Raw genomic sequence first — 25,150 nt, forward strand, 5'->3', positions numbered from 1 at the left:
ACATAATCTAATACTTACCTGAATCCGAGGAATCTGCAAAATATACAAAACATAAAATATATCGAATTCTCAATTTTACAAAGAAAAACATGACATTCGCACAGACATATTATTAAAACATTTGTCATCCAAACAGATCTTAGTTATCAGCTAATCTGTCGTTTAATTCTGTTGGTTTTTTACACGGGCGGTCGGTAGATCGATTTATGTTATTTTTATCATTAGCTGGGGTAAGGACTGATACAAACAGACCGAACATCATGGCCAGGCGTGAGGTGTTGGTTTTGAAAAATATGCTTTGCAGGAAGTTTCTGAAGGAAACTTTTACTGCTTTTTCTGCAACATGTGAGTTGCTGGGTCAGAGATCAGGAGATCATGGCTCGGATGATTATGTCAGCCTGTCAGAGCACATGTCATGATGATCCGGCGCAAGTGACGTATCATGTATTACAGACCTTGCCAATACAATGCCATTTTTCGTACAAGAGTCCACTGTCCATGGCTGAAGCATTTTTTCACAACATGTACAAAGAAAGACTTAGCATTGTGTTTGTTTGTTGATTGTTTATCGCCGGACTCAGCATTATTCCACTATGTAACGTCTATAAATAATCGAGTCTGGACCAGGCAATCCAGTGATCAAGACCATGAGCACCGAGATCCAATGTCAATCATCTTGGCTTAAAACATCTTAATTAACTTTTACAAACATATCTAATCTGTTATGATATTTTCAGTTATGTTTCCAACACTGTGGTGATTAGGTACAGTACCCACATTTTGCCACTATTTGTGGATCTATATTTACTGGACCGTAAAATATCGAATGGTACAAAAACTCAGTGGGATTTTTGTTTTGTTTCATATATTAGCCAATGTTTATTGACTCAAACGAATCATCTAGAATGGTATTTCCTTTAACAAAGGTATATTTTTAAGATGAATTAATGCATAACTCTCATAGCTACCGATTTCTTGAAAAGTGCGATTAGTTGAAATGTTCTCATACATATAAAATACTGTTACATCAAACATATGGACACAAGAATAGAAATTTTCTCACATGCGATAGCTAATACGTTAGATAGTTTTGGGATTATGCAGCCACAAGTCTATGCAGTCTTAGCCATAGTCAAGGTACTCCTAGTGTTTTCTTTCAGAACTACACACGCCGTACATTTGCTTGATAAAACCTAAGGCATTTGGGCATTTATATTTGAAAGTATTCTTCTAACATGTCATATAAACGAATGAATAAGTAAGAGTTACTTTTATTGTGTTAAGTATCGATAATCACTAATATTTTTTTACATATTCTCTCTCTTATCGGCATATATATACTATTCACAGTTACATATGTAATCCCTATACAGCAATCGAAGCTGCATATTGTAACCTTGTTCAAACGTGAACTACCCGCCTTTAAAATTGTCAAGGACATTTGCAGTACATGTTTTGAAAGTCCTATATTTCAGACCGATGGGTATATTACGCATTCCCATGATTACCAACTAATCTGAACAATGTTCAAAGGAATCTTCTCTCGTGACTATTAAGATATTGAAAATGGTTTACTGAGTCACGTTACCAGTACACAGGAAGAAGATTTGTTGATATTTGCTTGGGGACTCTGATGAAAATAGGTAATCAACAACATATGATGGTCATCACAGTTCCTTCCTTGCTTACTGGGTGTGCTTTGACTTTGTAGTTTAGCATGGATCTTTGCATATTAAATAGAAATGATAAATATATGTTTCATTCTGCCAGTAGCATATCTGATTTTGAAAGTAACCTATCTGTTTATAAAACTCACGTGTTTGAATCACGTTTTTCTTTGCATCAATATCAAGTAGAATTGTATAAGCTTAAGGGATTTAACACATAGTCATTCGTTACTGCTATGTATGGTGACTAATGGTTCTGGAAGTGAGTGAAGTGGATTTAGACCCGTTTTATTCCTTCATTTCAGCCCACCAACGAAAGTTCAGAAACAGTTCAAATGGCCTGATGAGATTTTGGTTCCATTCAAGGACAATCTCTGTTTAGTGGAACCAAATCCAGTAGGTCACTCCAGAAGGTCCTACAGGTTATCTAGTAAAAGCTTAGGATAACTTCGCCAAGTACTTTTCACGTGCAAAGTAACAAACATGATGTTTGTCTAGTTGTTTAAGGAAAATTTAAAGTTACATTGTTAATCCCCAAATTGTCATGCTAGCTTCTTGCAGCTGTTTTAGGTTGACGTGATTTGTCATACAACGGGACTGAAAATTTAACTATTTTCGGAACGGATACGTTACTGTACATTTCTTCTGAGCGAAATGAGACACATAATAACTTGTTTGCGATAACAATCAATATTATTTGTTAACTTACCTGACACCACCATTTAGTGTTTCAACTGTTGATTTGCTATGAAAGAAACAAACTAGTAACAGATTCATTACACTGGAAGCTGAATTTCTTCAGCGAAAATGTCTCTGAAAACATTGACTTCTACGTCAAGTGAAGAAACATGACTGCTATGTTAACTGAGAACAACATTTCTTGAAACGTTGTAGAAAATATAAGGAATTTTTCTTCAAAATACAAACTGTTTTGATCTTGTTTTGAAAATTGGACAGATACGTTACTTAGAAATTCATCAACGCAAAAGTTTACATATTGAGCTAGTTCTTCACACGTTTCTTACCCAAAAGTGTTATCCTATTGAGTTCTTCAGTTCCTCATAAGAAATAATTGTTATCACGTTTAGTTCCTCAGTTTTACAATTTTGAAAATAAGCGTTATCACATTTAATTAGATTAATTTAGCAAAATTAAGTTTTCCACAAAAACCCCGTAAGAACAGAAGGTGTCTGATAATGGTTACAAGTCCGTCATCTACAAAGATATTGTCATTCTGTTGCAGTTTAATATTTGTTTGCGTGTTTCTTGCTCAAGATTGACCAGGCAAATAATATCGATTCTATGCCCCGCCCGTCCATTTTGATTTTTGGTAGATTCTCACCATTGTCATTGTAATCCTGCTTTTAATATCTTGTACCCTTGATCTAATGTGTAGCTGAGCAACTGTGCACTAAACTGGGCTAGGGCTCTCACGAGTACTCGAGTACTTGGGGCCGAGTCGGGTAAAGCGGGACTCGAGTCCAATTGAATCGACTCCAGGACTCGCAGGGGAGATACCTCTAAACATCTCATGCAATCGAGATGGATGATCGTGAGAAAAATCCAATGTCTGGACGCATTTTTATCTTCATTTAGTGGCCAAAATACGAAATGCCGTCTTTGTGGCGTTTCCCTTAGTTACGCAAACATTTGTCCTGTAAGCACCCACAATAAATACTATGGACAGAAAACCAGCTCAACAAGCAACGCTGGGGCAGTTTCGTAAGTTTGATAGCAAAAGTCGCAAGCCTGTTGACAGGAAATGGTATGAAGGTATTTCGCAAAAAGCAATGCTTATGCGCGTTAAGGATATGCGACCAATAAGTCTTGTTAAAGGGGGGTTTCAGGGCTTTCTGTGAACCATTGAACCCAAATTACCTGGTCCAATGTACTGCGACAATTCACAACTACCTCATAAAGTCGTATGAAGTTTGCAAGGAGAACAAAATATCAGTACCCAAAACAGTACCTGCGCCGTTGCCCTATAACTACGGGCGCTTGGACGAGCGTAGCCACTCACGGCTGTATCAATGTCACTGCCCACTGTACCTATGTTGGAACAACTTGTTTTCTACATAGATATTCAGTCGTTCGTATCCAGTGTATTTCAGTGTTACATATTCAACAATCAACACATACATACGCATTCAAAATAACATTCACACTTAGAGACCTATATCCTTAATAGTGAAAGTTTTAATCACAATGAATACCATTGACGTGATCTCCGTTCAGCAGAGTTTCGGAAGAAGAAATACAATGTAGTGTTACTCAATAAATGGTTAGTCTTTAGTTTGAAACGAAAACGTTTTCACTGTAAGAAGTCTCAAATAAACATCAATCCTGTTTTACATATTCTTTAAGTTCTATAGTCGATCCATCTTTACAAGATATTAGTTTCTAATGCAGCACCAATCAATGAATGCTTTATCTATGTATCTTCCAGCTTTGGAACGTGTTTTGCCGCATTTTAACCGTGATTAAGGTTAATTGATTATGTGACTTATCGTCTAAGTGAATGTTTAAAACTTGCTAATATGTCATAACTGCAACGACAAATAAATATTAGATAATCTTGAGAGTGCAGTCAAACTTAAAACCAAAAGAATAGAGAAGTAAATTGTTTGGTTTCTTTTCCCGGACACATCCAATCATATTACAGCATTTACAGGCGTAATAAGGTATCACCGGCCCAGCACATGAATATTAATCACATAATTGATCGCGTAGAACTGGGTCACAGTGACACTTACGTTGCCTTCACATTCTGTTTGCAATAATAAAAAGGTAATAGATACTTCCATTGACATTGAATATCAATTGCATTATTCAGGAACGTTTGGATTCACATATACTTGTTGCATTATTCGTAGATCGGAAGTTGGAACAGCTACGTGTATGCTTAAATGTTGGTTTCAGATAAGCATCCAAATTGTCGGGTACTCAGGTCCGAAGTCGGGTCTGTCACCTCGAGTACTCGAGTCCCAAATTTTGGACTCGTGAGAGCCCTAAACTGGGCAGACCAGGCAAACAGCCATTTCAACGTTCCCCTGAGCCGCTGCAGTGTGTTTATGCTGAAACTGCTCGTACAGAGGGGAGATGATGTTACCTGAAAGTCTTAAATAACTGTGAATATTGTTTCCAACATAAGCAGACAACCACCAACTCATAATTTTTTTTATTTTTTTAAAACTTTTTTTTGTGTCTGTGAGTGTTCAAATGGCTATCACACTTTAGGTATGGCTTTCATCAACAAACTCTTGTTTATTAGCACAAATGTAATTTTAGAAAAAAATATTTTCATTGATAAACCTGTTAGGAATCAACTAGTATGTGCTTTTATCCTGATTTAATGTTTGTACATTGGCGGTCGGTTGATTGATTCATATTCTTATGATATTTTGCGAGGTTAAGAGCAGTAGTAGATACAATGATAGTCCTGGAACAAGTCCAACAAAAGCCTCTGCAAAGCCTTATTTCCCAAATAAGGCTTTGGTCGGACCCTTAGCTCTTGCTACCATTGTATCTACTACTTTTGAGCCCCCGTTGATTTCCCACCCACACGTGACACTATGTCACGTTGACATCGATGAAACAGTTTAATGTGAATCGCCTATGATCTCCTTGGTGTTCGTAATAAAGGCTTGCTGGGCTTTTTGTATCCCCTGTTCTAGGTCCTTTTTTTTTCGTCCTTGCTGATATCAGCAGACTTATGAGACTTGGACCGAATCTCTTGTTTCATCTTGTCATATTTTGTGAGTTCAGAGAGGATTGAACGAAACTCCTCCTTTGAGATCTTACTGTCAGCGAGTGCCGTGGAAATACGCTCACTTATCGTGTTCAGCTTTGCTTCAGCCAGAACCCTGATCTCGTCGTGTTTCAACGCCTTACGATGCAGTCTGCGTGATGCAAACTTAAGCACCAACCCTAACACCCTGTCACCCCAGCTGCTATTTCAATGCCTAGCACTACAGGTGCAGCCACGATGGTAGCTAACAACCCAACACCTGCCGTCCCTAGTCCCATGCTGGTTGTTATAAGGGCAGTATCAGTCCCGTCCACGGCATTGAAAGCTCTATGGTACTTCTTATATAGTGCTGTCCGCATGTCGCGGTCTTGTTCTAGTTGGCGTTTTACATCACACAACTGCCTCAAGCGGAACCCGTCTATGGTTTCCAGGGTCTTCGCTACTTCCTCTACGACTGGGTACAGCCCCATCCTATAATATATATTGCGAAAGATATTTTAATTGGGTTTCATTTAACCTTGGATTAATGTACTTACAGCTGATAATGCTTAGATTAGCGTGCGTGTAAAAAAGCAGGGTCTTAAATCTAAGTCCATTAAGGAGATGAACTCCATCAAGGCTTGCTAAAGGTTCGTTTCCCGATACCTTAGTAATACGACAACGTTGGTTATTACACCTGTCTTCCCAATGTATCACCATATCATCTATAATGTGAATATAATTACTAGTCAAACTTATATCTCCGAGATAGACGTCTAACTTTAATGTGTAGTTTTCCGCGACACTTCTATCTAATCGGTAACTACAATAAATGAGCTCTGTCTTTACCTTCTTATTGGAAAATAACATGTTACTCGAGAAGTCCGGTAATGTCGTGATTGGTAAAGGAAAGTCCGGAATAAACGATCCTAGAAGCATGCCGTTGTTCTTAATATGGGTGATAACATTATTTACTCCAAAGGTGATATAAGGTAAGGTGAGGGTTAAGTTGATTAACCATTCAGGCTCTTTAAAATCTGATAACGTCATCCGCCTATACACGTTGTCTTTGAAGTGCAGGATGTATAATGTGTCTTCCTCACCAGGCTGATCGAATCCCTCCGTGTCCCCTAAGTCGTTAAGAGTAGCGTTGGGGTGGTGCCTAGTCATTGCTATAATACTATTACGAGATAATTTCCAACTGGTTTTCTGATAATAGTTCAGGGGGTTAACTTCACCCCCATGAAGTGTATGTTGTCGGGTAGGAATATCTTGGTTGGTGATATCGTGTTTTCCACGACCACTGTGACGCCCTGCAGACTGGTTTTGGAGTCGACACCCACCCGCACGTAAACGTTGCAAACGTGATACTGGTGTTGATTCCCCCCACCGAAGTTTGACCCCCTTCAGGATCTCGACATCATTCCGCGATGGTTCCCCTGGGTAGACTTGGATGATCAGTGTTGAGTTAACCGGTAGACTCTCCAGTATCTTGACCACGCCTTCGAATTCAGACACCAACTGCAATACCACGTTTTGCATGCCCGGTTTACTCGATAGCATATGGGCTGCCATATTGGTGACTGGGCTGATGACTACGCTACGTCTCTGAGTCGGGACGTAAGCCACTAGCAGGGTTCCGTTATTCACGACTTTGTTTAGGTAGTTGTCTTTGTTATCCGTGAACACGTAGGGGGAGCCGAGCCTAATGTTGAGAAACCAGTCGTCTTTATCGGGTAATAACACCCACTTGTCTTCCTCGGTGAAGACTAGCGGATATGGTTTGTTTCGGGCGACGGTAGTGCTTTCAACATCGAACAGTTTGCCCCCGAACGATGGGTATATTATCCAGTTATCATCACCGGTGTTGACAAGGGTGTACTTAATGTTGACGACCGCTCTTGAGGTATCTACTATATCACTTAGATTGCTAGTACCATTGGAGGGGACTTCAACGCGTTTGTAAATGTTGTTTTTCAGTTGCAAGGCATACAATTTACCATCTACTCCGGGGTCGTCGAATCCGCGTGTGTCCCCGAGGTCGGAGATCCCCACATTGATGCATTTTTTCAACTTCATTCCAGGGCCTTGTGCGCTGGTCATATTATGTGCAGCGTTATGCTGAGGTATCCTATATTCACGGGATTATGATTTATATCTAACTCGGATATCGTCAGCTCAGGGATGTTGCCCTGGGTTAACCTCTTATACTGCCGCGGTGAAAACGACTCGGTTCTACCGTCGTTGTATTTCTCCGTTTTCACCAGAACGGCTCTCAGTATAGTGGAAGGGTGCCCACCTTGAATGTTGTCCGTTGTGCTCACCTGGTTGAGATGAATGCACAGCTTTTGATACGGTACTAGGTCGGGTAACTTCACACCTGTGGCGGTCGTTTATCTCGTCCGGCAGCATACCGAGTGTCCTCGCCAATGGTCGGCTGAGCCTCAAGGAGTTTCTTCCGTTATTGATTAACACCACTGTGCCGTTTGAGTCGTTACTTTTGAGTTCGGTTCCCAGGGGCTTGAAGACCTCGTCGCTTAGCGAGCACACGCTGTAGTAGCCGTCAGTTATCTGGTTTCGAGCGCCACCGACGATCAGCTTATTGTTGTTCGCGTTCATGTTAGTCCATCGCGGTAGGTAAGTGATATCGCAGAGTGCGACTTCGAGTTTACCTGACATGTTATCGATCGCATGCGTCAGCTGAACGGCCTCACCGGTCGTTATTCCTGGAAGTGTTATGTACATGTTAGAGTATATATGTTCATTATATAATAGTTTTAAAATGTACTCCCCTGGTGTGTTTTACCCTAAACTGGACGTAGATTCCCCCCACATGGAGATCGTGGTCACTGCTGGGTTGTATTTCGACGCCCAGTTCATAGATGTGTTCGACCGGTATATGTTTTCGGTTACTAACGCTAAGGTAGTTCACGCTTGGTTCAACAAACCGATGCAGTTCTGGCAGAATCAACTCAACTTCGCCGTGTGGTGTGCTACAACGTGGTGTGGTGTGACAATAACCGACACTCGGCTTGGACCGCTGAGTCAGTCTGTGTTCACATTTCACGTGTACTACCAGGTCAGGCGTATCCTCAAAGAGATCAGCGCCCCGCTCCCACAGGAAAAGGCGTGGAACCCAGTAAACAACCAGTACGATAGACGGGCCTACGAACGTATTTGTAACGAATTCGAACTAAACCCGAAGACGGATTGGCGTTTGCCGGGCCCGAACCACGGGTTGGGTATCCCCATCGTTCACAACATGCCCCTCGTGGAAGCCAGCGAGAAATTGAAAGAATGGGGATACAAGTCGTATGGAGATTCGAGCAGGGGGCAGCGGATGACTGGAAAAAGTTTATGCTGGACACGTCGAGAGGGTTCACTCATGCCGGGGTAATCAGGTTAAACGACTCGATTCGAACGTACGTGTGGGCGCTGTTGGGTGCGCAGACGCAAACACGTTCTAATATCCTAGGTAAGGGGACTGCTTACGACGCTCTGAAACAGTTCGTTGTCAACGTTGAGGATGATATCAATGCTCCAGTTGATACCGGCCATCAAACAACACCCATACATAACCAAAGACCTGGACCTATCCTCCGTGCAGATCGGTGAATACCTGACCACCAAGATGGTTGGACATGCGATCCACGGATGACGATAAACTGCACGGTAGTGGTCGCGGCATCGATAACGGCAGCGAGGGGATAACAATCCAGATTACCAAGAAGGCTCAACCCGCGGGCAAGTTGAAATTATATCTGTACGTGATTATGGACGCGCAACTTAATATAGACAATGGGAGACTCGTGCAAGCCATCTACTGATGGCGGCAAGCCATTTATTGATTTGCCCCGCGACCCACACTGCGCCATAGTGTGCGGGCAGACTGGTTGTGGGAAGACCGTTTTCGTGCTGGATATGTTGGAGGGGTACTACAGGGATGTGTTCGACAACATCGTTATCATGTGCCCTACTCTGAGCATGAATAAAACGTACACGGAAAGACCTTGGGTGATGACGGACCCAGACGTACACAAAGTCGACCCGGGAACACGCCTGCAGGACTGGTTGAAAGCTCTTCACGAGAAATTTAAAGGGGAGTCGACGCTGTTCATACTGGACGACTGCAGCGCTAATCGCCAGATAACAAAAAAGAGAGACATGCTATCGTACCTGGCCTTCTCCGGCCGGCACGCAAATCACAGTGTCTGGGTGCTAATGCATAAGTTCAACTCGGTGCTGAAAGACCTCAGGGAGCAAACACGATGGACAGGGATTCGTTCGAGGAGTGTTTGAGAGAGAAGGATGTGATGAGTAAATTAGAACGGGAACGTGTGAAGAAGCAGCTCGCTGAAACTAAACACGCTAAGCTCGTGCTCAAAACCGACCAACCAGTGGCCTATAGGGTGTTTGAGCTTAGCAAATGCTTAGCAAAGCTGAGCAATGCTTAGTAAATTCTTAGCATTTAGTTATAGCTATTGTATTTGAAGTGTTTGTCGTGTGCAACTTAACCTTCATTTCTCTGTGTTTTGCCTACATAGGGTATTATATTGTTAAAACTAAAACTTACTTGTTACATTATAATATGGAGTGTGAGGAATTGCTAGAGCAACTGTTGGTACCCCAATCACCACAGGTGGACGATGATAAGCGAGAAAAACTGGTGGTGTTGGCTGTTGGTGGCAAAGCCAAACATTACTTTGGGGAGTACACTCCCGATAAAATTCATAAAATGTCAGCCGAAGAAATCGATAAGCTGCACGCTAGATACGAGTCTAGACTCGGGGCAGAAATGACAAAGACAATAGGATCGGCTATGACCAAGATATACACTGGTATTGCGTCATACTTCCTTCCCATCCCCCCAGAGCGTCGACTTTACCTGTGGGAAGACCTTGAGAAAGACCCTTTTATCGAACACGCCTTGAGCTCTATCAGCTGCCGGCTGTACCACAAATACGGTATGTTGCTAGCCCCGGTGACGGTGGCGATTATCACGGCAAAGCATTGCCAATTTAAGGAGGGGAAAAATAATAATAATAGTATAGATGGATACTGCACAGGAGGAGACACCAACGTTGGGGAAACCCCAACTGGAGGAGACCCCTTCAGAGGAGACCCAGATCCCCAGGGAACCCCAACCCCCTACAGTAACCAGGCAGAAGAATCCTAAGAGAGTAGCTGCCGGTAAAAAACGGTGGTGTAACCAACATAAAATTATCACGGTGACTCACCCGACCCGACTCTTGTTGGCTGTAGGCGTAACTGCTTCGGTGGTTATCTCGTGGTTATATACACGACACAGGGATCCCAAGGATCCGGTCCCACAATTAGAGGTCAACCCACATATCATGTTATAATTTAATATTTTTATATCATATACATAATGTCTGAGGAGAAAACGTTCGTCAATGACGCATACCACGCCACCGTGGTCGCCAGTCTAGCCGTAGGGTACGCTCGGTTGACCAAAATGGTGCTTAAACAACCTACTATCAAGCTAGATTTCAACCTGCAGGATATGGGTATGCTCATAATTAACCTTGGTATGGTGATGGCCACAAAGGACATCCTAGTAAAACAAGGGATACTACCTGAAAATATAATGAAGTAAATACAGGATAGCTACGATTGCCATGATGGTGGGTGGTGCGTTAGTAAATGCCCTGGCATTTTCCGGGAGTAATTTCCTCTTCTCGAAACTACGAGAATCACACGCGGCTGAAATACAGGCAGAAAGGAAGCGACATAACCTCGCTATTGAAAAATTACAGACGGCACAGCCCGAGTACGCTAAAAAACGCCTCCAGAGGATCGATTACATTAACGAACAGCTCAGGCGTGAAAACCATGCCGTTCAAACATTCCACGATGTTGACGACGCAGCGAGAGAATACTACTTACTAACTGGTAAACGGTTGCAACCACTCAATAAACCCACACTCGCTCAGTACTACACACCATCCAAGGGAATGGACCGTGAACTGTTCTTCATAGTGCTGGGTATAGCAGCGACTGCGTTGGTTGCGAAACAATTAGACTAAATACTCATATAAGTATGCTAAACATGAGACCTGCTCCATACCGATGCGAATACATACTTATGGGGAAGAAAGAAGCCTGTGATAGGAGATGCAGGACTGAGGGGTACTGTTGTTTCCACATGGGAAGCCCTAACTACACGTGTTCTGTGTGTGGTATAGGGGTTAAAGGGCACTACTGCCTATGTAAAGCTCACGGGGAGAACGTAGTCAGACATCATCTCATCTACGAGAATAAAAAGGCCTACATAAAAGAACGTAGGCTGCCTCCTCAGGATAGACCCCCAATTAGAGGAGGACACACCTAAGGATAACTATGTTTTTGGAAATTGACCCCAGGGAAAGTATACCCGTCATCGAATCTCTGGTTAAAAACATACTCAAAGATGAACTGAACTTATGGGGACGCTTCAGATTTCAGGTCATATTGGAAGTGGTATGGATTAAAGAGGGACATCATGACTCAATACCAAATAAATTGTTTTACAAGTATACAGGAATACCTGTACAACTTCAAGGAATACTATGTCGAACAATGTGAGTACTGGATTGAAACGGCCCATCTAATGATTTTATGAGCGCCTCACTATATTTTTATCAAGGTTGGAGGAGTTACCTCCCTTTGCCAGTGACCCAATTAGAGATTGTGCACACCTGCGTATAGCTATGTTTGTGGATATTGAGTCCAGGGATGTGGGGAACAGTATAGAACACCCTACTATGCTGTGGTGGGCCGATAAGGTCTATCTAGATATTTACTAATTTTTCTATCTTTACGGCGGTCCAATTAGACATTGATTCTCTTAGGTGTGTACGCAACTATGACTACTATACGTGAGCTCAAACAAATCGCCAGACGCCGTGGTGTGATCGGGTATTCTCGAATGAGGAAGCCAGCCTTGTTGAAATTACTAGGTTTAGAAGCACCTCCCACGGTAAACCAATTAAAAGTCCAGGCAAAACAGCTTGGGCTCACGGGTTATTCAAACCTGGGGAGAACCGGGTGAATCGCATTGTTATCACATGCCCCCGTAGCAAAACCTCCCACTGTAAAACAATTACAAGCCGAGGCACACAATTTGGGGTTAGAGGGATATTCCCTTATGATGAAACCACAGCTTGTAGAATTATAACGGCAGAATAGAGCTATTGACCTACAGTTCGTGCGCACTGAGCGTGCTGTAGGTAACTATTTGAGAGGCTGGCGCAGGCATGTTTATAGGAACATAGACATCACAGACATCAAGCCTCTGATAGCTGATAAGGTCAACCAGGAACTAAACGATCTTGGAAAAATCAAATTTCAGATCACAGTTAAAATGTCGCTCGATAAGCAGGTGGGCCGCGTGGGGGTCACTGAGTACGTTCAGCCTTACTTCTGAGGTAAACAAGAAATAGTCACGCATACATAGACCATAGACGCATCAATCAATACCAGTTTTCAGCAGATACGAGAATACCTAGAACGCTACACACACTTGGGGTCCCGGTGGTCTGTAGATAAAATCGATAATGCCTATCTAGACATAGCTAACTACGTGCCGTTCAGAGGCGGGTCATACCTAGACTTGCCTCCCTACTATAGGAAAAAACATGCCATGGTCAACGTCAAGAATAGAGGAGACGATTGCCTGAGGGTAGCTACCAGGTCAGCCTTGTTTCCAGCTGACACACATTCAGACAGCCTTTCTAGCTATCCCCAAGATGATGGGCTCAAGTGGGATGGTCTGGATGAACCAGCCCCCATATCCCAGATCACTAAAGTAGAAAAACAGAATAATCTAGCTTATAACGTCTTTGGGCATCAAGGCAACACAACAATAGTACACAGGGTCAGCCCAGTGTTGGGGGAGGAGGGTCGCCAAGTTATCAATATATTCATGATCCAACGAGGTGAGAAGTATCACTACACGTGAATAAAATATCTCAGTCGGTTGTTGCACGACCAGTCGAAACAAGTTGGGAGCTGATTTATTAGAATCCCACCGGGAGGATTGCCAAGGTGTGGGGCAGACGGCCATACGAGTCGACATGACTAAGGAAGGTGACAATATCCTAAAATTCGACAACCACAAGAACCAAATGTCTGTGCCTTATGTCATCTACGCCAACTTTGAAGCCTTGGTCAAACCAGTTGAGGTTGTTGGGGATACCCCAACCACACACAAAACACAGGAGCATGAAGCCTGTGGGTTTGGATACGTTGTCGTCCGTTGTGACGGGGAAACGAAAGCTCCGGTAGTGTACAGGGGTCCCGACGTGGCTGAAAGGTTTCTAAAGTGTTTGCAGGAGGAAGAAAAAATTATTAGGAATACACTGTATACAATCGCTCCCATGCGTATGACCCGAGCTGACCGACTAGCTCACGCCTGTAGCACTAATTCTCACGTGTGTGACTCACCACTTAACGGTGATTCGGTGAGAGATCACTGTCACGTAACCGGAGGCGCCGCTCACAGCGCGTGTAACCTCAAGCTTAGAATCAACCCTAAGATAATAAACATCCCCGTTGTCTTTTACAACTTGAGAGGGTACGACTCTCACTTGATCATGCAGGCCATCGCGAAAATCGATGGCGATATAACGTGCATCCCCAACAACATGGAGAGATACATTTCAGCTTAAACAGCCTTAGGTTCATCGACTCGGTTCAGTTCATCCTGTCGTCACTCGACAGTCTGGTCGAGGCCAACGATACCTTCCCTATTACCGATCGATACACAGACGCCGAGACTAGGCCCCTGCTGATGAGGAAGGGTGTGTATCCCTATGAGTACATGAATGGCTGGGCCAAGTTCGCCGAGACCAGACTACCCCTCATTTGAGAATTTTACAGCAATCTGACAGACGCGGAAATATCCCAAGACGATTCCTCACACGCTATTAATGTATGGAATAAACTAGGTTGTAAGAATCTGGGTGACTATCACGACCTGTACTTGAGGACAGATGTACTGCTGTTAGCCGACGTGTTTGAGACGTTTAGGCTGACATGTTCCAAGCAGTATAAACTCGACCCCGCATGGTATTACACCAGCCCAGGTCTGTCGTGGGATGCCTTGCTTAAAAATACCGGAGTTAAGTTGGAATTGCTTACAGATTATGACATGCACCTATTCAATGAGAAAGGCTTGCGAGGCGGGATCTCCATGGCAACCAAACGATACGCGAAAGCAAATAATCAATACGTGAAGGGCTACGACCCGAGCAAGCCAACCAATCACATTCCCTACCTCGACACCAACAACCTGTATGGCTGGGCCATGAGCCAGTATCTACCCACAGGGGGATTCGAATGGGTGTCACATGAGGTCGATGTTATGAACAACGCACCAGATTCGAACAAAGGTTGTATCCTCGAGGTTGACTTGGAATACCCCAAGGCATTACACACATCACACAACAGCTACCCCCTGGCCCCCGAACGTATGAGGGTTAACCCAGACTGGATGTCTGAGTACCAACATAACTTGTTAGGTGGGCGGGTGGCAGACGTTGAAAACCAATCATATTCTCTAAACTCGTACCTAACTTAATGAATAAGACCAAGTACATCGTTCACTATCGCAACCTACAGCTATACCTGTCCTTGGGTATGAGGCTGACCAAAATACACAGGGTGCTCGTGTTCAGCCAGAGCCCCTGAATGGAGCCTTACATCAGAATGAACACAGACCTCCGAAAGTTGGCCACCAGTGACTTTGAGAAAAACCTCTACAAGCTCATGAACAACTCGGTGTTCGGTAAGACTATGGAGAACCCGAGGAAACGAGTGACCTTGAAGCTGGTTCGGTCGAATGAGGAAGACAAGCTCAGGAGACTGATAGCCAGTCCGGCATTCAACCGTAGCAAGATATTCACCGATGACCTAGTTGCCCTACACATGAAGAAAAGCCACATACAATTCATCCGGCCTGTTTACGTAGGGATGAGCATCCTCGATTTATCCAAACACCTGATGTACGAATTTTACTACAACAAGCTTAAGAAACAGTACGACGACAGGTGTGAAGTGCTGTACACTGACATGGATTCCCTGCTGATGGAGATTCGAACCGACGATGTGTACGAGGACATGAAAAAACACCTCGATTTGTACGACACCAACGACTACCCCAAGGACCATGCCATAGACAGTACGGTAAATAAAAAGGTCCTAGGTAAGATGAAGGACGAGTGTGCTGGCACGGCCATAGCCGAGTACATAGGCTTGAGACCTAAGATGTACTCCATCCTGAAGGCCGACAATAGTGAGATCCGGAAGGCTAAGGGTGTTAAGAAGTACGTGGTTAAACAACACATCAAACATGCCAGTTTCAAGGAAGCCCTGTTCAAGACCCGTACCTTTAGACATAAAATGAACACACTTAGAAGTGATGGCCATAGGATATACGGACTGACTATAAACAAGACGTCCCTGTCGCCGATGGACACTAAACGTTGGATAGCTATTGATGGGATAAACACGTACACGTACGGGCATGAGAAAATTGAACAAAGAACATAGATATTATATATGTCACGGAACCAGAGAAAGTTTGAGGCTATTTACTATAGCCCGCGTGGGTACTGGAAAGGAGCTAGCGCTGTAGATAAGCTGGCTAAAATGGCGCGAGTACCCCCGGAGGAGGCCAAAGCGTGGCTTCAAAAACAAACTATGTGGGAGATCTATTTGCTGCCACCACGCTACGTGCCTAGAAGGAAGTTTGGTATTAACATACCTAATAGCGTTCACCAGGCAGACCTACTGTTCCTACCCCACGACAAGAGGTACAAGTATGCCTTAACCGTTGTCGACGTGGCCAGTCGCTACAAGGAAGCCGAACCCTTGACCGCGAAAGATTCTGCCCAGGTAGCCAGAGGATTCGAAAGCATATACATACGCAGTCTGCTGACGTGGGCAACAGAGCTGCAAGTTGACCCTGGGCGGGAGTTCATGGGTGTCGTGTCACAACTGCTAGCCAAACACAATACAAAGGTCAGGCGTGGCACGGCCGGAGCCCATCGCAGCCAAAATAGGACTTTGGCTGAGTGCTTATTCGGACCTAACGTGGTGTCGGCAATCAACCATGAAGTCACCCGTCTCACCGGCAAGAAACCGGCAGACGCTATCAAACTAAAATCAATAGTGGCAGATTCGGCTGCTCCATTGCGTGGGAAGGAGAAACAGATACCAGATAGGGCCCTAGTTAGGTATCTATACCAGCCTGGGGAACACGAGGGTGATAGCCGTAAGCGAGCCACTGACCCAATATGGTCAGTCAAAACTTACAACATAGATAAAGTGGACATCAAAGCAGACGAGCCTAACTTGTACTACTTGAGGGATGGGCCAGGCAGAGGGCTCATTAGACAGGAATTATTGATCAGACCGTACGACACAATGTTACCTCCTGTCAACACGGCATAGTGTCATGTTAACAAAATAATCCCAGTATCACGTGATCAGGAAAGTGCTATCTCAGGATAGACCCGTTAAACCGAGATTGTTCAGCTAAGTCCCCGGTAGCTCAATCGGTTGAGTGGTGCGGCCCATTATGTATAGTTTGCGTGAGCTATACATGTGGGTTCGTATCCCGCCGTTGCCTCAGTGGATTCCTTGCAACTTTGTGTGATGTGAGGTGTTTCGGTAAGGTATCCCTTAGTGGGGCACTCTCATGGCGAGAGAAAGGCAGCCGACGCAACTCCCCTTCGGAAATTGTGGCTGCCGGGGACATTTGACACACTTTTTAGAACCTTTCTCTCTTTCTATAGGGCGGGAAATCAACGGGGGCTCAAAAGTAGTAGATACAATGGTAGCAAGAGCTAAGGGTCCGACCAAAGCCTTATTTGGGAAATAAGGCTTTGCAGAGGCTTTTGTTTGACTTGGTCCAGGACTATCATTGTATCTACTACTAGAGCCAATACAAGCAGACCGAACATTTGGGCTATGTTTGAGATGTAAGTTTTGAAAAAGATACAGTGGAGCAGGTTTCCTAAGAAAATTATACTGTTTCTTCTCGTCCTGCAATATGTGTGTTTATATAGAGGTCAGGAGATCGTGTCATCCTGTGAAAGCACATGTCAGGATGATCCGGCAGAAATGACACATGTCGGTGCCAATACAGTGTGATACAGCTTCCGAATACAATGTGAGAAATACAGTGAGCTGTTTGCTCGTTGCATTGTCATTTTCCATACCACTTTCAACTGTTCACGGCTAGAGCTTTCTTTGAAGGACATTTTCAAAGAAAGACTTCTCATTGTGGTTCAAGAGGAGACTGGAATAACAGTTGTGTATGATTGTGTTATTGTGTTTGTTAGGAGGTTGTTTAACGCCAAACCCAACATTATTCCAGTATGTCGCAACAGTTTCTAATGATATTTTCAGTTATGTTTCCAACACTGAATAGGGTGATGAGGTACAGTACCCAAACTTTTCCAACGCAATCATGGTGGAGCTAATGTCATTGGGCCGTTTTACACGACAATAACTGAACGGTTTTGCCAGCAACACGTTTGGCTGTTATAGTACAGATTAGCCAGCACCAAATTTACGAAGCTATCAGTGTTTGTTTTATTTTGTATTTGTTTATTTTGTTTTGTTTTTGTTTCATTAATGGGGCTGGGGGTTGTGGTGTCTGGACCAGGCAAATCAGTGAAGGGGAAACTGAGTTGTGTAAATATAAATTTAACATACCGGTTTCTGCAAACAAAGCAATGTCGTTTTTATACAAAGAACATTTACAGTAATCATATGTCCAATGCAAAAATATTGAATGGATACAAAGATACGCAACGGGTTTTTTCTTGCTATATATACTGTATATTTGAGGTAATTTGTGTTCATACAAATAAACCAACTAGAATCGTATGCTCATAATAGCGAATCTCAATCAACATAAATACATTTTATCAGTATATGTTAGTCTATAAGATGAATCACTGCACAGCAGGGTAATCCTGAAAAATATACTTACAAATACTTTTTGACATTTATTGCTGAGCTGCTTGTGTGATAGCAGTACGCAAAGGTGGAGTAGTTGTTTGGGAGTTATTCTACCTGGGTTGGTGTCAGGAGATTTGGACATGTGTGACAAAACAAAATGGCTGCGGGGTTGAAACATCCAGCAGAGTGTTAAATTGTATAAGCAATCTACCTTAAATGTCCAAGTTTTCCATAAAAATATTCTCGTCCAAGTAATGTGCTTGAACAATACATTATTTGTGCAAGAATAATTAAAACGAATGATTTTAAACACGATTCTAAAGTTCACACCAATATGCCATATGTCATTTTGACACGTTCCCACTGCATAGAAGGAAGATCATGAAATCTGAAAACTCGAAATAACAATAATACTTGTTTTCAATACCATCAAAATCCCATGTATACTTAAAATGCATTCATACTCTGAGTACGGATAATAGCATCTAGTACTTACCACCAACAGTATTATGTAGAAAACATAGTTAAGAAAAGATTCAGTCCTCACATGTACACATAAATATAATATTTATTAGTGTTTGCATTCTGGTTTAACGTTTGTAAACTAACAGTCCATTAATTCATAATATTTTAATATTTGACTACATCTAGGCTGCGTTTGATGTAAAGGATTTGCTAAAGATGCAATGCAGGAGGCTTCTGAAGGTAATTATACTGTTTCTATAGATGCCAGGCAAACGTGAATCGGATGATCTTGTCAACCTGTGAGATCACATGTCATTCTTGAGTATGGGTTTCAATTCTATGCTGCTTAAAATGTCTAAATGTTATCTGTGCTGAAATTAGAACTAACAGTGAGTTGAGTGAGTTAAGATTTTAAGTCACATCGGCAATATTTCAGCCATATCGTGACTAAAGCAAGTTCTAAATGACTAAAGCAAGTTCTAAAAATATCAACAATTTAAGTGAAATTATAAAATTCTGCCAACGAAGGACAGTAAAATAACTAGATTATCACAGATATATATATAAAACTAGTAACAAAATCTAAAACATTTGAACTATACAAGACAATACAATATAAAAAACAGGCAAATGATCGCCAACAATTGAAGGTAGATCACCATACTAGGGACCATGGGGACTTACAGTACATTTGCTTCCTGCATGGACCCTAGCTGGATTTACACCATCCCTTCAGCCGTTAGCAATTTAGCAAATCTAGCCATACATTAAAAGAACAGTTATTCTACGATTAAAAAACGGAAAGGTGAAATTTACTATGAATGTTTTGGGACTTACGTACCCTCTCAGGAGGACAATAATTTTACAGTACTTTAACCCCCCTCGAGGATACAGCCACAAACAATCAGTGTTATTAATTCAAACTTCCAATCATAAAATATTTAGTTATTTACAAATCTGTTAACAAATTAAATTCTTTAAAAAAAACAATAATTAAATGAGGACATATATTAGTAAAAAGATCCTTCAGAGTTCGGGATTTGAAATAGATATCCCTTGTGATGGAGTACTCAACACAGTCAAGCAAGACATGCTTGACCGTGATTCGTTCATCACAAGGGATACAAAACGGAAGATCTTCACCTTTTAATAAGGTACTCATGCGTATATCTTGTATGACCAATACGACATCGTCGTATGATGACCTCTTCAAATCTGGACTGACAACCCAAGTAAGTGTAACCGATATAGGGTTTTATTGCATGGAATTTCTTAATACGTACCTGGGTGTCCCACTTCTTTTGCATCAGATCACGGATATAAGAGCAGCTTTGTAATCAGAGTATGGGATCAGAAGTGATGTCACAAATTTGTTGAGTGCAGCCTTAGCAGCAATATCAGCCATTGTGTTCCCAGAAATGCCAACATGGCTGGGTAACCAACAAAAGATGATGTCACATTGGCCAGTAGCAAGTTCATTGTACAATTCAATAATTTCTAATAAAAGTGGATGTTTGCAAGAAAGATTTTTAATAGCCTGAAGACACCAAAGAGAATCGGAAAGATGTTATATTGTTTATTTTTTTACGGTGTTTATTAATATATTTAAGAGCTGTTAGTATTGCGTTTGCTTCTGCTGTGAAAATTGAACTGTCATTGGGTAATCTGGAAGACACTGTTTTGGACCCAATGACAGTGGCACAAGCCACCGCGCCACCATCCTTGGACCCATCTATAAATAAGGATTTATAGGTATTGTATTTACTTTTTTAATTGATTATATTCTTGTTTATATTTTAATTCATTAGTTACACATTTCTTAAACTTTGGTCAACTTCAGGCCTCACCAGTTGCCAAGGAGGAGAAGAAAGAAGGCGGGAAGGAGCTATATTTTCCAGCTCAATGCCGGCAGCAGATATGAAAGGTTTAATTCTTAAACCAAGAGGCGGAACAAGAGAAGACTTTGTGCTGTACAAATCCTCATAAAGAGGATTGAAGATACACTTATATGCAGGGTTAGACTTATTTGAATATAGTTTAGTGAGATACTGTAAAGATAATTTGATATGCCTTTCCTTAAGAGATGGTTCATCAGCCTCCACGTAGAGACTGTCAACAGGAGAAGTTCTGAAAGACCAAAGACAAAGTCTTAGACTTTAGTGGTGGACAGAATCTAATAGTTTTAGGTTGCTTTTACAAGCTCCACCATATATGATGGAACCGTAATCTAGTTTAAAACGGATGAGTGATCTGTATAAGTGTAGGAGGGTAGTTTGGTCCCTTCCCCACTTTGAGTTGGAAACGACTTTTAACAAATCAAGTGCCTTCAGGCTTCTTGCTTTAAGGGATTTAACATGTGGCAGAAAGGTTAAATGTGAGTCGAAAATAATACCATAAAACTTGGCCTCCTTAACACCTTTGATGGGTGTGCCATTTACAGATAGTTCAGGGTCTTTATGTGGTTTATATTTACGGCAGAAATGTATGCAAGTAGTTTTGGATTTAGAAAATTTAAAGCCGTTTTCAAGACACCATTTATTTATTTACTGTAGTTGCCGTTCAATAGTATGCATATTTTTACCACGACAAGAAATATTAAAATCATCCACAAAAAGTGAGCCATCGATGGAATCATTTAAAACTTTGGATAAACTGTTGATCTTTAATACTAAACAGTGTGACAGACAAAATACTGCCTTGTGGGACACCCTGATCCTGATTATAATGGTCAGACAGGGTTGAGCCCACTCGGACTTGAAATTGTCTGTCATTTAAAAATTTGGATATATATTGAGGCAAACGGCCCCGTAGTCCAAAATCATGTAAATCTCTTAAAATACCATATTTCCACGTAGTATCGTATGCTTTTTCTAGATCGGAAAAGATCGACACTGCATGTTGTTTATTAATAATGGCATTTTTAACAAACGATTCCAAACGCACTAAATGATCAATTGTACATCTGTTTTTACGGAAACCACATAGTATATCAGTTATAAGGTAATTGGTTTCCAAGTACCAAACTAATCGATTATTTATCATGCGTTCCATGGTTTTGCAAACGCAGCTAGTGAGTGAAATTGGTCGATAATTGGAAGGATCAGTATTATCACGTCCAGGTTTTGGAATTGGAACAATTATTGCAACACGCCATGAAGAAGGAAATCCACCGGACGACCAGATACTATCAAAGATATGTAAAAGTGTCTCTAAACAGGATTCCGGTAAGTGCTTCAGAAGTTGATAATGTATGTTATTAGCTCCTGCAGCGGTATCGTGAGCTTGGTCAAGAGCTTTATGAAGCTCATGAATAGAAAATAATTCATTTTGTCTTCCCCATTATCCGTGTTGAAATTAATAGGTTTCTTTTCTTGTTGCTGTTGATATTTTTGAAATTTAGGTACATAGTTGGAGGAAGAAGAGTGCTTAGCCAAAGTTTCACCTAGTTTATTTGCAATATCTGAAGTATCTGTTAATAATTCATTTCCATTTTTAAGGTGGTGGATGCCAGTTTTAGAGCCTTTACCTTTGATTTTTTTTGTACCATATTCCATACCTTGGACATGGGTGAACGTGAATTGATGTTGGATACATAGTTTTGCCAAGATTGACCTTTACTTTGTTTAAAAGTACGCCTAGCTTTGTCATTTAAGATCTTAAATTTATTGAGATTATGGACCATAGGATGGCGACGGAAATAGTGTTCAGCTTTTTTCCGTGCCTTCCTTGCTTGTTTGCAGTTGTCATCAAACCATGGTTTCCGTGTGTGAACAACAGCAGAGGACTTAGGAATACATTCATCAGCAATTATATTGAGTTCATCAGAGAAACATTTTACGGGATCAAGAGTGCCAATGAAAAATTGAGGTTTCAATTTGCTAGTGCAAAGCGTTTCAAATAAAAGCCAATCAGCCTTTTTAAAATTCCATCGTGATGACGGAAGAACGGCAGATGGGGACACAGGTTTCAAAATAGTCTGAAAGTGGTCACTTCCACAGAGGCCCTCGTGGACTGACCATGTGAATTCATTCAACAAATTTGAATCTGCAAGAGATAGGTCTAGTGACGAAGAAGTACCTGAAGCAGGATGTAGGTAAGTTTCTGAGTCATCATTAAAGATGCACAGGTCACTATTAGATATAAAATCCTCCATCACTTTTCCTTTTTGATTAATGTGTGGACTTCCCCATAAAGGATTGTGCCCATTTAGATCCTCCATGATGATACATGGTTTTGGGAGCTGGTCGTATAGCTTTTGAAGCTCATTCTGATGAAGACCCAAAGAAGGAGGAAGATATAAGGAGCAAAGTGTAAATGTAATATGCAAGGTCAGCCGAACTGCCACAGCTTGCAGAGTTGTATTTAGGGGAACAGGACTATGAATGATGCCCTGTCGCACCAAAATAGAAGCGCCCCCAGTAGCCTTATCACCAGGAGGGGAAAATGAATGAAATAAACTGTATTGCCTCAAGTCAAATTTATCTGTGTTTTTTAGATATGTTTCTTGTAAGCATATAGCTGATGGATTTATATCTTGAGTTAATAATTGCAATTCATTAAAATTATGCCTAAGTCCTCTGCATTTCCACTGAAGTAGACTGGAATAGTTCATGTTCGTTCGATAGGAGTCCTTTCACGTGAACGTGAAGAAGTGTTATGTTTGGTAGATAGAGTAACATCCATCTCTAATGGCTCAAAGAAATTGAATTGAAGTTCAACTGATGTTTCAACAGGAGTGGCAATCTTCGTTGTAATTTTTTATGATGTTTTTTCTCTTTTTGGGGGGACATTTCATTTGAAGTTTTCAAAGTAGGTTTCTCAGATGTCGTATTCGCTGGTGTAACAATCTCACGTGGAATCTGAGTTTCAAGAATGATACATTGCTGACTATCTGAACAAGTTGTCCGGCTGTCAGATGTTCTAGTAATAGGCACAGGACTTGTAGAGTTTGTCCACGTCAGGTCTGTCTGGCACCCTATCGATCTGGGGGAAGAAGGTCGAGAAACAGCAGCAACATATGTTTGTATAGATGGAGATGATCTGCTAGCAACAAGCCTTTTCGCATCTTGAAAAGAAATGTTGTTTTGACATTTTACAGTCATAATTTCTTTTTCCTGTTGCCATATGGGACAGGATTTGGAAGATGCAATGTGTTGTCCCTTACAGTTAGGGCAGTTTAAGTCTGCTGAGTAATCGGAGCCTTTATGACTGGCACCACATCGGTGGCAAACAATCGGGCGAATGCATGATTTGGAACCATGTCCAAATTTCTGACACTTATTACACCGGAGTGGATTAGGAACATATACCTCCACTCCGATGTTAAAATATCCTGCTTTTATAGATCTAGGTATGGTAGGAAGAGAAAAATTGAACAAATAGGTGTTAGTTGGGATAATGTGCTCTCCATCTTTCCTGGTGAAACGTTTCACGGAAGTGACATGTTGTGTTGAAAGTTCTTTCAAGATTTCATCTTCTGTCATTTCTGCCAGACAGCGTGTTCTGTCACGGATGATCCCACGACTTGAATTCAGTGTACTTCAGTGTTAGCAAAAGTAGAACACTTCAAAAGATTGATAGCTTGTTGTTTCCGGGAACATTCAACCAAAAGGGTGCCGCCCCGGAGCCTTGAAACATTCTTGACCTCACCACAGATGCCTTCAATAGCTTTACAGATAGCAAATGGATTTAGTTTCAAAGGAAGGTTATTCCTTGATTCAACAACTAGAAACCGCGCCCAAGAATTTGAATTTTGTGAAGCAGAAACATCATCATCGGATGATAAACTCTCAGCTTCCAGACGTCTTTTCTTTTCATTACGGTTTAAACCAGAGTGGATATGAGCCATGGTAATATCATTGTGATTCAACAATCCTGCTCCCCACCCACCATGGAGTGTCAAAAGAGACAGTGTTGGAATGCAACGGATCTCCAAGATGCAAACACTAGGGATACAGGATTGTTATACTCCAGCAACCAAGACACAAATAGTAATATCTGTACACCAATTCCAATGTCAGGCTGGTTTTGCCCCATGACAAGAACATAAGTACGTATCAAATTTGGAGGTCAATGTTACCGGATTGGCCCATGAGCCACCGCCTTCTGGCATAGGACTCCAGGCAATGTAATATGATCATATTTTGAACAGTGATAATCAAAATGACCAAGACCAAGTGAGTGAGTTATATGTGCAAAAATATTAACTTCGCTGGGGGCTTACATGACCAGACCGATTGACAGAACCAGGGCCAGTTCTACCACCCGTCTAGGTGAAGTAAAGGTCGAGGGTTTGGTGGCCTTTCATGGGTGCCTAAAA

At 41.9% G+C, this 25,150-nt stretch overlaps 1 long non-coding RNA gene across 1 annotated transcript; it reads right to left on the reverse strand.

Annotated features, from left to right (window-relative positions):
* Positions 1-18: 18 nt before the first annotated feature.
* Positions 19-18,874, reverse strand: LOC124265060. The gene is made up of 3 exons (XR_006895331.1): positions 18,863-18,874; positions 18,680-18,754; positions 19-33 (listed from the first exon to the last, which is right to left on the reverse strand). It is a non-coding gene; the product is annotated as an uncharacterized LOC124265060 (long non-coding RNA).
* Positions 18,875-25,150: the final 6,276 nt, after the last annotated feature.

The sequence above is a fragment of the Haliotis rubra genome, unplaced genomic scaffold (genome assembly GCF_003918875.1).
Source record: "Haliotis rubra isolate DU_JTF1 unplaced genomic scaffold, ASM391887v1 Scf96, whole genome shotgun sequence".
In the NCBI taxonomy this organism is placed as follows: Eukaryota; Metazoa; Mollusca; class Gastropoda; order Lepetellida; family Haliotidae; genus Haliotis; species Haliotis rubra.